The following is a 14,282-nucleotide window of genomic DNA, read 5'->3' on the forward strand; positions in this document are numbered from 1 at the left end:
ATCATTGTTTGGAGGATGTAGGAACTTTGCTGGCTACTCGCAAGAGTGGAAGTGGGGAGGAGAAATACAAAGTGTGTAAGATGCAGTGTGATATCACACAAAGGCATGAGTTTAAAATTTAAAATTGTAGTCATTTCCATCTTACCTTCTTCCTAGGCTCATAGTTCAGTTTTCTCCATCTTCTGACTGAGTTCCATGTGTTATTTGTAAATTTATAGTCCAGATCATATGGGAATATAAATTATGTGTGAATCAGGGTGCGTATTTTTCTTTCCTCTTTAGGTATTTCCATTCACATGCTTTCTGGCATTCTCCATTCTAGTTGTAGGGCACTGCATTTGCAAGCCTGGATTTGTTTTCCAGCCAAGAACTACACACCAAAGCACAAATACCTTTGAGAATGCATCTTGGAAGTTGACCAGTACTTAATTCTGGAGTTTATAGACAGGCTATATTAGGATTTTATTTGAAGCTGAAGAATTGACTCCACAAAATTTATAGAAAGATATTTTTAAAACCATGGCTGAAATCAATGGCCATATATTCACAATGATACTGAGATTTTATTGATACTTTAACCAACGATTAGAATATTTTGACATTTTACCTTTGGTATGTATCAAAAGATGGGACACCCATTCAATGGATTAAAAACCTAACATGCTTTCCTGGCACTGTAGGGTTTAATTTTTTTTTTGTTTTTTTATTGTTTAAGTGTCTGGCTATGGTCACTGATGTAATAAAATGGAATTTTAGGATTTCCAACATAGAGAAAAGATAAATGTTTCACTAAATCATTGATAAGAACTTAACATATTGATTGTTTTTGAATAATTCTGTAACGGACATATGGTAACCAGCACCTAAGGTCAGAGCTTTGGAGTGGAGCGATAATTCTAGGGCCAGAACTGCCTCACCACCCCTCCCCCAATATGGTGTGTGCCTCTTTAGTTGGAAGAAAGCACTTTCAATAGATTACAAATTAATCACAGTCATTAGTGTTCTTTATAGAGAAGATTGTTTGGTCACCCCTGTGAAATGTTCTGTTCTTCAGGATGATGAGTTAATTCATCTGGAACAATGCTAGTTCATCAAGGTTTGTGGTTTATCTCAAGATCAAATTCCTGTAATTTTGTATGCCATCTGACTTAATGTCCATGTAGTTTAGTGGTCAGGCAGGCATCGGCTGGCACGACACATGAATCCGATATCAAAAACTGGAAAAAAAGGCAAATTCTTAAATGTTTAATTCAGGCATCCTTAGTCTGAGATTGACTCACTGCTTTTTTTCTCTCCTGGGGAAATGAAGATCTAGATAATGCCAAGTCTTATTAAGAAAAGCCTAAATAATGTAAAACTTTGTGTGTAAATAACCCCATGGTAAAATCCGTGCTTTAGGAGAGCTTGTAATAGAAGAGGATAGGAGAGTGTGGTTTGATTTTGAAATGAGATTAGAGACATTCCTTTGGAAGGTTCTTGTACCATACACTCAAATACAATTACAACAGCTCACAGGGTGAGGATCAATCGGCTAGAGTTTGCTGATAACCTACTTTTCTTGTGAGCTTGATAGACCTTCCAAATGCTTTCAATGTGAACAAAGTCGAGGCTTGATTTTGTCCCTATTCATCTATTACTATTTTGTAACATTTTTTGATCAAGAGGTAAAAAAAGTCAACTGATAGAAAAATATTTCGAAGAATATTTATATGCTTTGCTGAAATGGATGCAAAATAACATAAAGCTTTATTTCCAAAATTCCTTCCCTTAGGCGTCCCAGTGGAAGGGGCAAGGGGATTTTGTACATGTTTAAATATTTTTGTTGATGCCCCATTAAACAAGTCAAAAGGTTTCTTTCCTGCAGTACTTCTTAAACTTTTAGAGTCTTAGAGCATTTACCGTGCTGATGTTCATTGTGAGGCCCCAAGAGGGAGTTACTACCTTATTTAACCACAGAACACATTCTCGGGGAAGACCTGCTAACAAGTCACTGGTTAGAAAATGCTCACGTGAAGAGTGTTTCTGGCCATTAAACAGCCTATAGGTAAATTGGCAGATAACGTATTACAAACGACCCTAAATATGATGACTGACTAGTGAATGATTTTAATAGCAAGTACTGTAAGGGTGCCTGGATGGCTGTGTATGAGCTCGACAAATGGTACTAGTATTTCCATTGTTTCATCTCCTGAATGCCGTGACTGTAAGAAAATGTGAAGGACCCGCATGAACACGGTTAAAGGACCAAGAACTTCTGCTCACATCCCTAGTTGCTAACCAGAACTAAGGACCTGTTTGGAGGGAAGAACGAGGATATGGGCCTACCAAGATAAATTTGACATCAAATTAGAGAGGAGACTGCGTTTGGAATTAGGGGCTTTATTTTCTAGCACGTTAGGATCCATCAGAATCTTTATTAGTGTGTTTTTTCTTTGTTTTCTACCTTTTCTTTTTTAGGTAAAACAAAACATTGTTATACCTTTGTTATTTCAGGAAGGCTAATTTTTGGTCTACAGATGCCATAAAATTCAGGCCTAATATGACAAGGGCCTTCATTAGGCCGGTGCCAGTGGGAAGATGAAGGCTCTGTAGTAACAATTTAACAGACTGACCAAGTCAGTGACTGTTTACTGGGGATAAGGGAAACGAAAGAGTCCAAGATGTTGTCCAGGGTTGGCACTCAGGTAAAGGGCAGATAGAACAGAAACATAAATATGAGTGATAGGGAGCAGTAACGTGCTGCTTCTGGACATTAGCAGTGGCAGGAGTTTCTATCTCTAAATTCCCTAAAAGAGACTTATCAGGGCATCAGTTGATTCCCATGGGGGTACAATGTTAAATAGTCCAGTTTTCTTGGCTATTATAGCAATTCCTCATACATCTAGGCATAATGAATTTACTCTTACAAGGGAAGTTCAAAGGTAGTCTTAGCCCATTATGAAAAGATGGGGCTGAAGATGTTAGTATGAATGAAACTTGATCCCATCTTTAAGAATTTAAGCTACAATGACCCTTAAGAAGGATTTTTGATGATTTTAATAATGAACAGTGAGCAATGACTTTAGTAACGAACACTACTGTAAGGCAAGGTAGACCTGGCTATAAACCAGAATTGAAGCAAAGATGATTTGGGGTGAATGATGAAAAAAGGTCAGACTTGGTTGGTAGGAATCAGTGGGCATAAAAAAGGGGGTCTTTGAAGGGCAGATAAGATTTCATCCAAGATAATCAAGGCAAAATGGATTATAGGCCGAGGAACAATAATGGTTAGAATAACAATTATTTTAGTAATACCAATAATAATAATAGCTGCTTTAATTGACCATATGGTATGCACCATGCATGATTCTAAGTGATTTACTTACATCTCTTCATTTAATTGTCAAAAAATGGAATGAGTTTATACTGAATCATTAGACAACTGAAACCCATTGAAGAATTTTGAACAGAAAAGTGATTAAGAGCTGATGCTGGGGAAGATGAACAGTATTGAGCATCAACTAGTGGGAAGGTGAGCTGTAGTCAGACGATCTGTTAAGAGGTCATTGCAATAATTCAGACAACAGGTAACAGGCATCTAAGCTGGGCATCCATGGGTGGGAATGAAAAGCGAGGAAGATTCTCACACATTTTTTCAACAAACATCTACTGAATACCTCCATATGAGGTACCATATGAGGTACAATACCTCCAGGTGTTGTATTAGGCTCTGGGCAATAGAAGCAAATAAAATATACCCAATCCCTGCTATTCTGGCACTTAAAGTCTACCAGAGGACATGGTAGAGAATAAGTTTACTGGCCTTGGTAATAAATATTGACCTAAAACTAGTCCAGATGTGTGTGTATGGGTGTGTATATGTGTGTGGATGGCTTCCTAACCTGGTTTTTAGGGATCTTAACCTCAATGACATTTTACCTCTGCCTCAGAGCTCTCCCTCTTACTGATTGGCAGAGAACGCAGTGGGTAGGACAGAACAAACTCAGCTGCAAGCCCGACAGAGACAGACATCTTCAGGGGTAGCACAGCTTGAGAGAGCAAAAACATTTTTCTTAAAATTCTTCTCTTCCGTAGGTCAGGGTAAGGATTAGGGCAACTGGCATTGGAATGGAAGAAAGAGGATAGAAAAATACTTCGATTTTGCCATTCTTCAAAATACAGACTAGACTATCTTCCTCATTGTGTGTGTATGTAAGTCTGTTCTAACCCATTATACCAACACCAATACTGTGAAGCTTATAGTATTTTGACCTGTTCCCATGAACTCAGAGCAGTTCACACTCATATTACCCGATTTATTTTCCCAACATTCCTGTTAGGCTGATATTATGAAACTCTCATGGAAACCAACTCAAAGGTTAAGTGACTTACCCAAAGGCACATAGCTAGGGGTGGAGACAGAAGTAGAGAAAGGTCTTCCAGCTCACTTTCCCCACAAAATTATGAGTCTACAACCACTAAAGCAACGGTGTTTTCATAGCCTCAGGGAAGAAGCTGACCCTCAAGTTATTGCATAATGTGCTGAATAGTGTCTCGAGAGATTGAATTAATTAAAATTAATAAAATAATTAAAAATTAATTCCTAACAGAATTGGAGTTAATTCTAAAAGCATTTAGTACATTCATTCTTTGATCCAAAGTTAGGAAGAATGAGGAATTTGGCTTTTGAAGACTAATTGTAATCATGATCCAAGTTATCATCTAAAAAAGAAAAAGATAAAAGTAATTTTTGCTCAGTGACCTAAAAATGTTCATTGTCTCAACAGCCAGATTGATGTGTTGTATGTTTTTTGCAATTACTTATTTTTCAGTTTTTGTGAATATGTATTTGTTTAGTTTTTTTTTAATGCATCTTTTAATGCATATACGTCAGAGCATTAAACATTTCTACTTTGGGTGGATAAAGAAGAGAAAAATAATGGTATTTCATCTCTTTTTCTCTACCAAAATTTTACTATATTCTATTAAAGTTTTTATTTTATAACAGTGTTTTCATTTAAACTTCGTATGAATTTGTTGTTGTTGTGCTTTCGCCACAAAATAACCACTCAGCGTAATAGCTTAGGACTGAAATACATCAAAATAGCCAAACAAAAAATATTTTAAATATGGCAGTCTTAATTGGAGTTTAGGAAATAAATCTTTGAGTATAATAATTTATTCACTAGAGCTGTTGTCTCAGCAAAGTATTTCATCTTAGTTTCCAAAGGGCTGCTAGTCATTACTAAATATATTTAGAGTAAAGCAAAAAAATAAAAAAAAATGGTAAAAAAGAAGCGAAATTCACTTTCAGCATGGCCAAATATACGATAAAATACTCAAATGGTAAGAAAGTCATCTGCATTTTTTAAAAGATCAGCTAGGTGATTATGCTTGTGTAGTTAATTAATAAATTGGAAGTAGGTAATGGTTCACTGGGGAAACTTTTATATCACAGTATCTGTTTTGAGGGATCCCATGCTGTAGGGACAATAACGGGGTGCTAATTCTGCACGCACACAGTGCCGTCCTACAAAGACATCGAGATTTGTAGGAAATCAAGCCTCCAGCAGTCCTGGCAAGCCAGACTGACCCCAGCAAATGAAAATAATCAAAAGTAATTAGAAGCGTGCTGGACTACTCCTCGGAGAGCCGAGCGGGAGAGTAAACATGCCTGAATCCTCGAGCCACTGCAAAGGCCCATGTCTGAGCTGTTAGGTGCCCTGACCTTGTCCACATAAAGATGTGATTTATGAAGTGCAGGGCACAGCAGCAGGGCTTCTGTCTTCTCCTGGAGAACCAAATTACTGAGGTGGGGATTAACATGCTTTCAGTAGGGCCCATTTCCAGACCAAGGGAAATTTTTTATTTACATTTTTTTTACGTTTAATTTCCTTTTTTCATTTTTTTTCAACAGCCCCCCCACACCCATAGATTAAAAACAACAACAACAACAAAACAAAAAACAAAGTCCATCAAGAGAGACAAGAAACATCTCTCCTGAGGAGTGATGATGTGTGTTTGTGACTATAGACATTCCAAGCCCTTTTTGTTTGTAAACTTACTGTGCTGGACTGTTTTGTTTGTGTCTACCTACCCAGCACCACAGAATTCACCTTCAAATTTAGGGGGCCCATCTTGGGAAATACGCCCCTGATTAAAACATATAAACTAAAATTAAACAAAATATTCCTTTGATTCCTTGGCTTTCTGACCTAGTTTCTCTGGCTAGATGTTATGCTTCATTACAAGGCTTACTCTTTAAGTAAAAGGATTTGGGAGAAGAACTTGTAGGTGGTCAAGAATCTGGAGGGAAAGAAGAAGGAGAGACAAATTGGGAGTTTCTGTATTGGGAAAAATATTTATAGGAAAATCAGTGGGGAGTCTCTTGAGTCCTAAAGACGTACTTACTATATTTTTTCTTATCTTAGTCTCAGCTAAGTTAGATTTTACAAAATCCTGTTCTGATGTGGAAAAGAAAGCATCGATTTTCTTTTTAAACACACATCAATATCTATACATGAAGCTAATTTAATTAGCAAGCAGTTATTGTTCAGCCAAATGTCAATTTCTCAGATTATTTCATGCTTCTTGACATGAACTGTATGAAACAAGATTTAACAGGATCTCCATGAATGAAACTGCACTTGAGAAATGTAAAAATGCACTTGTATGTTCTTGAAAAGCTACAAAAAAAGAGTGTTAAAACAAAAATGTCAGGCTTGAAGTTCAGTGTATATTTAGCCACCTCAAGAAACCCAAAGCTGTGGAATTAAGGGAAGTCTACTTAGGCTGAGGTTATAAAGTGCCTTCCTCTATAAACTAAAAACATAATGTCAGGGTGAATGGGAACATACTTTATTAACTTTATGGTATTGAAAACTGCCAGCAAGTTGTCTTGTTTTTAAATATTGTCCTCTGCAGAGTGTTACAGGGCTGTTTGTCCACAGGAAGCCTATTAAAAGTGGACAGTGCAGTCATTTCATCTGGCTTTGGCTGGACTGCTTTTCTTTCCTTTAATGATGTGCTGGAATGTACCATGCCCATAGGGTCTCCATTAGCAGAACTTTTACTTCTGGGACAGCCATGAAGTTGAAGGCTTAAAAGAGGCATCAGCTTACAGTCTTGTGGGAATCACTTGAATACTGAAGCACTAACTTCTTACTGCTTTAACTAATATATTGACTTATTTTAAATAAACAGTTACACAATGAAGGCAGAGCCAGTGGCCTTATTGGAAATCTTTGAGCCTTTTAAAGATTCTGCAATCCACGCAGATGGGGGAGGAAGGAAGGGGCCTGAGGAGGGTTTATGCCCTTTTCAAACCAGGAAGAAAACACATTAACCTCTCCCACCCCAGCCCTGCCATCAGCCAAAGGGGGATCTTTACAGCTCCCAGAAAATCTATCAACTCACACTCAAACCTCATATTTTCCAATGCCTTTTTCCTGGTAAACAACAATTAACAGACTGGGACAGAAAAAACAATAATTCCTTCTGGAAAAAAATGTTTTTAAAGTAGGATTCTTCTTAAACAGTGGTGATGAATCAGTCTATTTTCTGCTTTCTCCAGAGCTATACATTTGTTATAGTATGTTCTTCCATTCCATCCCCTTAATATTTAGATCATTTGTCCTGATACATGTTTGCAAATTAAAGTTGGTTTGAGATTATAGTAAAACCATTATTTTTAATAGCCCATTTCAAGGGCAGCGTTAAACACTGCAGAACACGCATGTTACTGATTACTGCTGAGCAGACAGCGGCTTTTGCAGATTAATTTGTAACTGGGAACTACTGTAAACAGATTTCACCCGAAATCCCAAGGAATAAAGGGAATTGGTGGTGGTATTTGGCTCCTTGTATTTATTTATTGTTTTAGAAACCTCCTGATGGAAAGCAAGTTAACCAGGGAGAAAAACAAGCGCTGTGCAAAAACCTTTTTTCTCCAGTGCTCCGTCTCCTCTTCTGTTTCACTTCTTACGGGAGGAGGTGGGTCAGGGTCTTCTCCTAAAGGGTTATTATGGAAATAGCAAGAGGCTCCTTTCTTGAGAAACAAGGCCCATCTAACTATTCTGGGATTTCAGGACCCTACTTGTAAACTTCAAGCTGCGTCGTCGGGGGAAGAAAAGTGGGGTGACTCTGTCTTTCCGCGAAGTTATTATATAATCAAAAAAGAGAGGGGGCGGGGTGTGAGGGAGGGAGAGAGCGGGAGCGCGAGAGCGAAGGGTGGGGGAGCAAGAGCGAGGGAGAGAGATTGATATTTCGTGTTTGCCCGGGTCCTTCTGATGATTTCCTTTAGTCTTTCTCACTAGTAATTCAGCAGAGAGCAAGACTGATGATGATGATATTGATAAAATAATGATGAGGCTAAATAATCCCCCATCTCTCTAGATAAATCTTCCAAGGTTTCAGAGAGAAGGCGTTAACACTTTTGGCTCTGTTTGGAGAAGAGAATTTCCTACGTGGAACTAGTCCTAGCTCAGGCGGGTGTCCGCGGTTCTGGACTGCAGGGTGCCCTCGGCCAGAAGCTCGGGAAGTGCGGGCCGGCGTGCTGGGCGCAGGGCAAAGACGGAGGCCGGCGCCCGGCGGAAGGCAGGGGTTCACCTGGGTGGTTGAAGCCGCAGCCGCAGCGCCTTAGTTCGGGGTGCAACGCCATCTACCGGCCTCAGCCACATCTGCAAGTACCCAGACCTTGAAAGTCGCCCCGCCTCCCCCACCCGAACCCAATATAAGGGAAAAAACTCCGAGGCCCTTTCCACGAAATCCTAATTTAGCCAGAACCTGCCACAGATTCTTCCCGACCTTTTGTTTATCCACCGACATTTCCTCCTTTTCAGAGCCGCTTTGTAAAGGGCAAGGTGGCGGGGGCCGCGGGGCTGGGGCGGGGGATTGGGGCGCTCAGCTCTCAGACCCCCTGATCAGGCCGCACTGTCTGAAGCAATCGGTTCCCCAGATTACTTGTATTTAATACACAATGCATCATAAAACAAATCCCTCATCCTGACAGGAAGAAAATAGAACAGCTCATAGCTCGAGCCGGTCCAATTTATGGCTAAATTAAAAAAAAAAAAAAAAAAAAAAAAGGGCTCCGACAATGGGCAAGTTGAGGAAGGGCAGGAAATCAATGGCAGCAAACCGGGGGCTCTTAAAGGTTCTCAAGCGCCGAACTCTATGGGAATATCTGACCGGGTTTTAGGTTATTTACAAAGGATTTTTCCTGTCCTACCTACCACTGCTGTGCGATTTTTCCTCAAACAATGGCCATTATCTGAAATAACAGTTCAATGTCACAGATAACAGGCCACCGAAACGAATTAGTCACCACCTCTTGTCATTTTCTCTCTCCCACATCCCTCCCTTTTGTTACTATTTTTGTTTTTTAAATCAGCATTTTGGGGAAATATACATCTACTAGATTTACACGTCTATTTGCACTTGGAGAAAACAAAAAGGGGACTTGGCGTTGTCCCCGTTCGCTGATAAAGTTCAACATAAGCACGCTTTCCATAGCCTTTCCCTCCGCCCCTCCCCCTCAAGGGTCCCTCGACCGGCTTACTTTGCTTAACTTTCCATTGTTGAGTTGAGAAGTTGGATTTGTTCATTTGTTTTCATGAATGGAGTTTTGTGATAAAAAAAAAATTATTTCCATTTAACCGTTGGGTTTTACTAAAATTTCAAAGGTTGGCTATAGGTAAATCCGTAGACTCTTTTATTTTGTCACGCATTCCTATATTCCTTCTTCCGGTGCTGTTTCTGAAATGTTTTGATAAAAAGTGACCATTTATATTAGAAAGTTATTAATCACCGTACAGTACTGATCCCCCAAAGCAGTATTTATAATGTTAAAACTTTAAAAATAACCTGAGTTGTCAAACTGCTTAATTCCACTTTTGGTCGTTAATGGTGTTTTAATTAACGTATTACAGAATATGGCAAAAACTCACCAGACAATTGTCAATCTCTCCAAGACCTTAATACGCTATTTGGGCAGGTTATTGGCAAAACATGTTTCAGATTTTGAAATTACTTCTTTTAAGACAAACATGATTTGAAAAAGTAGCATGCTCTTCAGCTGACCTAACTATAATAATAGAGAACAGAGCATGAATTTCAATAATAATCATTTAAAAAGATGCTTAGCAGAAAACTGGAAATGGACATGTCAACTTTCACTGTTAGGCTGTTGTTTTCTGAGAATTTCTAAACTAATTATGAGGTTTAGCATGAGCCAGTGTCTCTTCACCCTAAACCCCATTCTCATTCTCGCCCCCTCCAGCGCCCCACCCCCAGGCTTGGTGCACACACCCTCACACTCCCCCAAAGCACTTCTCCACCGGATCACTCCCATCCCCCACCTCCAACACACACACGCACACACACACACACACACACACACGCACGCACACACACACACTTACACTTGTGCTTTCAGGACACCTAAACAGAGGATATTTCCCTAGGGAAAGAAATCCTGTCTGGCGAGATCTCCCCATTGGTTGTTTACCCGGAGAAATCTACATGCTTAAGGGGGATGGTGTATCCATAATCAGTCTGTCCCTATAGGACTTGGGTCTTGGCGACCTTTTTGTGACCTCTCCCGCCAGAGGAGGCTGCTGTCACTTTAAAAATTTACTGAAAGAGGAGCCCCGTCTGGCTTCCGACACTCTGGGCGGCGGGAGATAGCTCCCTTTCTCCCTCGCCCCGGGTTCTTTCTGGATGGCCGAGCAGATCTTCTTTAAAGAGACAGTTCATGAAATAGAAACCCGGCGGCTGCGCTTGGAGTTGCGAAAGGGGACGATCCCGTGAGGGTCTAGGACTGGGGAAGGCGCTACGGAGGATCTGAAAGGGGGCTAGAGCTCCCCTCGCCTCCCCAGGCCCCCCACCTTTTCAAACTCTGCCCCTCCTGCCTGTCCCCCCCACCCCCCCCTGGAACTGGGAGAGAGAAGTGGAAGAAGTTTTAGTGGGTTTCAGATAACTTTCATTACACATCGGGCTGATAAGAGCAAGAGAAAGTGAGAAAAGAGGGAGGTGATGTGAACCAGAAGGAATAGCTCCGAGCTCATTTAGGAAGGGGGAAAAAAAAGCCAAAACACACCAAACCCGGGTCACCCAGACGAAAGGAGACTTCATTTCTGGTCTTAAAAATACACTGTTGGCGGACAATAAATCTGAAACGCGTGGTCCTGGCGAGCAGATCCTAGAAACGGACAAAGTTATCAGAGACCTATTCGGAAATCGAGACGCGAGGCTTTCTTTTTTCCTTTTTCTTTCTTTTCTTTTTTTTTTCTTTTTTTCTTTTTTTTTTTTTTTTAAACATCCCGAAATGTGGTTCGGGATCGTTTGAAAGGATTTTCGTGCAGGAAAGCTGGGGGCTGCTGATTATTTTATTTTGTTTGTTTTAATTCTTCTGTGATTGCCTTTTATTGCTGAGTTGAGGCCATAGAAATCTTAAGGTAAGAGAACGCACTTAAAAAAAAAAAAGTCTTGGCGATGTGCATAGTTTGTAACTTCGGACACTTTTCTGCCTTGGCACCCCTTCTCCGGGGCACCCCCCGCCCCCCCAGCCTTCTTTTCCTACTTGCCCGCAGTCTCGCGGAGCCCTGCTGCTTATCTACGTTGCTGGGACTGGCGATTTCCTTGTTCCTCCTGACGGTGCGGTCTGGACGCGTCTCCGGGGTGGGTCGTCCGGCCTTCGGTGGGTCTCTCTCCCGGCTGTCGGCCTTTTTTCCCTCTCGCTCGTCTCCTACTTCCCCTCCCTCCGTGTGTCTGTCCGTCGGTATCAGGGACGCAGAAGGTGGGGTTGCCAAAATCTGAATTCCTGGCACCGGCCACGCGACTTTGGAGCCGCTTTCGGCCGAGTTCCACCTTGCCAAGTAACAGCTTTGCTGTCCAACATCGTGTGCTGCTTCGCGAGAAAGTCACATTCGGACCCTTTGGCTAGAATGTAGGGATTTTTTTTTTTTTCTTTCCTTTTGCTGTTGGTTTTTGAAAGGGCCTTTCTCTAAAGTCCACCTAAAGGGAATTCTTTTTTTTTTTTTTTTAAGCTATCTTTGGAACTTGACAGCCTTTAAAAACACAGCAGTGTGTTAGATGAAATGACAGAAGATGTGTTGTTACTTTATTTTATTCGAGATTTCCGAGACGATTAAGACATTTGGGAGACAAATGCAGTTCTGCTAGCAAATCAAAAGTGAATAATTCACCCAGGGGGGGAAACGTTTCTGGAGAAAGTTCAGCTTTTGTCTTGGGGCAAGAATATTGAGAGTAAGAAAGTTAATATGTTGATGAAATATTTGAATAATCATGTAACATATATGTAAAAAGACATTCTTTGGGAATGAACCTGTTTTTAAATTAATTTCACTGTTGACAGTGGCAATGGCAATAATGTTAACACGGAATAAAATTACACCTAGAATTTTTATGTGCAGTATATGCAATACTTAACTCCCTGCCCCCCGCAAAAGGGAATGCTGGAAAGCCAAGGGGATAGATGATGCTTGACTTTGAAATTAACAAGTTTTCCACTTTCTGCAAATATGAAATGGAACTGGTGTTGCATTTCACTGACTTCACTCTATTTCCTTCATTAAATATTTCTCTCCTGTGTCAGTAGAACTGCCTTTTTGTTTTTGCTAGTCAAGAAAACAAATACCAGAAACCAAACAAGCCAAAAAAACTAACAAAACAAAAACACCAACTTTTTACTATTTTAAAATGTGTATTGCTATTGTTATTTATGCTTCTCGTAGACATCTGGGAGGGGGATCTCAAGTTGCCATTTGAGTTACTCAGCGTTGAGAGTTGAAGAAAACAAGTTAAAGTTTGTAATTTAAAAAATAAGAGATTGTTAAAATCTGTCTTTCTCACTAGAGAGGGTATTTAATGTAAACTTTCTGTTGTTGTTAGTGTGAAGAGGTGTCTTGAAAAAGATGTGTGTGTGTGTGTGTGTGTGTGTGTACGTGTGTGTAGCAATTACTATCCCTATCTTCTGTTTTGATTTTTCTTTTTTAAATTGTGGGGCTACTTATTGCCCTTTAATTGCCTCATGGCCAAAGGCTTATTCATAATGCCTCTTAACTAGAGCTCTCAGAGCCCTGGGCTTCTTGAAGTTTGTGGTGAGTTAATGAGTTGAATCTGCAACTAGGTGAATACCTGAATTCTATGCAAGATTGCTTTTGGTCTATGGACCCAAGAGTTTAGTTTTTACTTTTAGATAGGTGTGGATACAGCAAGGTTCTCTGGGAGTTATTTAATGATTTTTTTGTTCTAGAGTGTCTTATTTAGTCTGTGATAGGAAACTTCCTCAAGTTTGCATTAACTGATTGACATTAACATTACCAGCCTTTCTAGTTACTCCCCATTAGGTCAACGACTCTGCAGCTTTTAATATTGATGTTTAAAACATTATTGCTGCTAGTGAATCAGAATAGTTTTGTTTAAGTATGCAAAACCTCAAAAATAGATGTTTCCCATTTAGATTTTTGTTTAATAGGTGTCCTAAGTAATAATTAATATTCAGGATAGGCCAAATGTAATATCATATGAAAAATAACAATACACAAACATATTTAATGATGGCAATTTGTTACAGTATTATTATATATATTTTTACTTGTTCACAAGCCAATTTTGTTATTTTGATTACTAAACATAAAATTGAAACATGCATTGACATGTGTTAGGTTGCCATATTTTGCATGAGTGTGTATCAATCGTTTGTTTTCATTTGTTTTTCTTAAGTTTTGTCAGAAACATCTATGAGACAAATTTTATTATCTTTTTCAATTCAGGGTATGATTTAGTTGTTTCATGGTAGTGAAATGCAGAGTGAAAAGGAATTTAATAATATTTAAAGTTTTTTTAATTGAATGAATTTAAAGGACAAAAATGTGAAAGTATACACTTTCATGGGAAGACAATCTGAACCTTGAACATTGACAACTTAGTTTAGAAATATTATGTTAATATGTACTATTCAATATTATTTTTTAATAAAAATCACATTGAATAGAACTAAGTCAATAGCACTCATTCATGCATAACAAGGAAACAAGCGTTTTTTGAAATCAATTGATCAGTTTTTGCAATAATTTACAATCGCTTTGTTCTTTTAAAAAACAGTACATTGCTGCTTCTAAGATAATTTATTATCATACCTCCTTTATTAATATGCATGCTGTCTGACTTTTTAAAAAAGGATTTAAAGGAGGACTACACACGAGTAAAATATTTTCAAGCAATTAACTATTCTAATGAATGAACTGATATGGAAACTGATTGTTCTCATCTTCTTCCTT

The 14,282-nt window shown here is 39.3% G+C and overlaps 1 protein-coding gene across 6 annotated transcripts in view; it reads left to right on the forward strand.

Moving 5' to 3' along the window:
• Positions 1-14,282, forward strand: part of MECOM (MDS1 and EVI1 complex locus) — a 555,566-nt gene that overhangs the window by 482,407 nt on the left and 58,877 nt on the right. The window contains exon 1 of one of the 6 annotated variants that reach the window (XM_015535249.2): positions 10,939-11,435. The exons of the other annotated variants lie outside the window; for them this stretch is intronic. The gene's annotated coding sequence lies outside the window, so the exon portion shown is untranslated. Of the gene's footprint in view, positions 1-10,938; positions 11,436-14,282 lie in introns of those variants that run through there. 6 annotated transcript variants of the gene reach the window in all.

Source organism: Panthera tigris, chromosome C2, assembly GCF_018350195.1.
Source record: "Panthera tigris isolate Pti1 chromosome C2, P.tigris_Pti1_mat1.1, whole genome shotgun sequence".
Taxonomy (NCBI): Eukaryota; Metazoa; Chordata; class Mammalia; order Carnivora; family Felidae; genus Panthera; species Panthera tigris.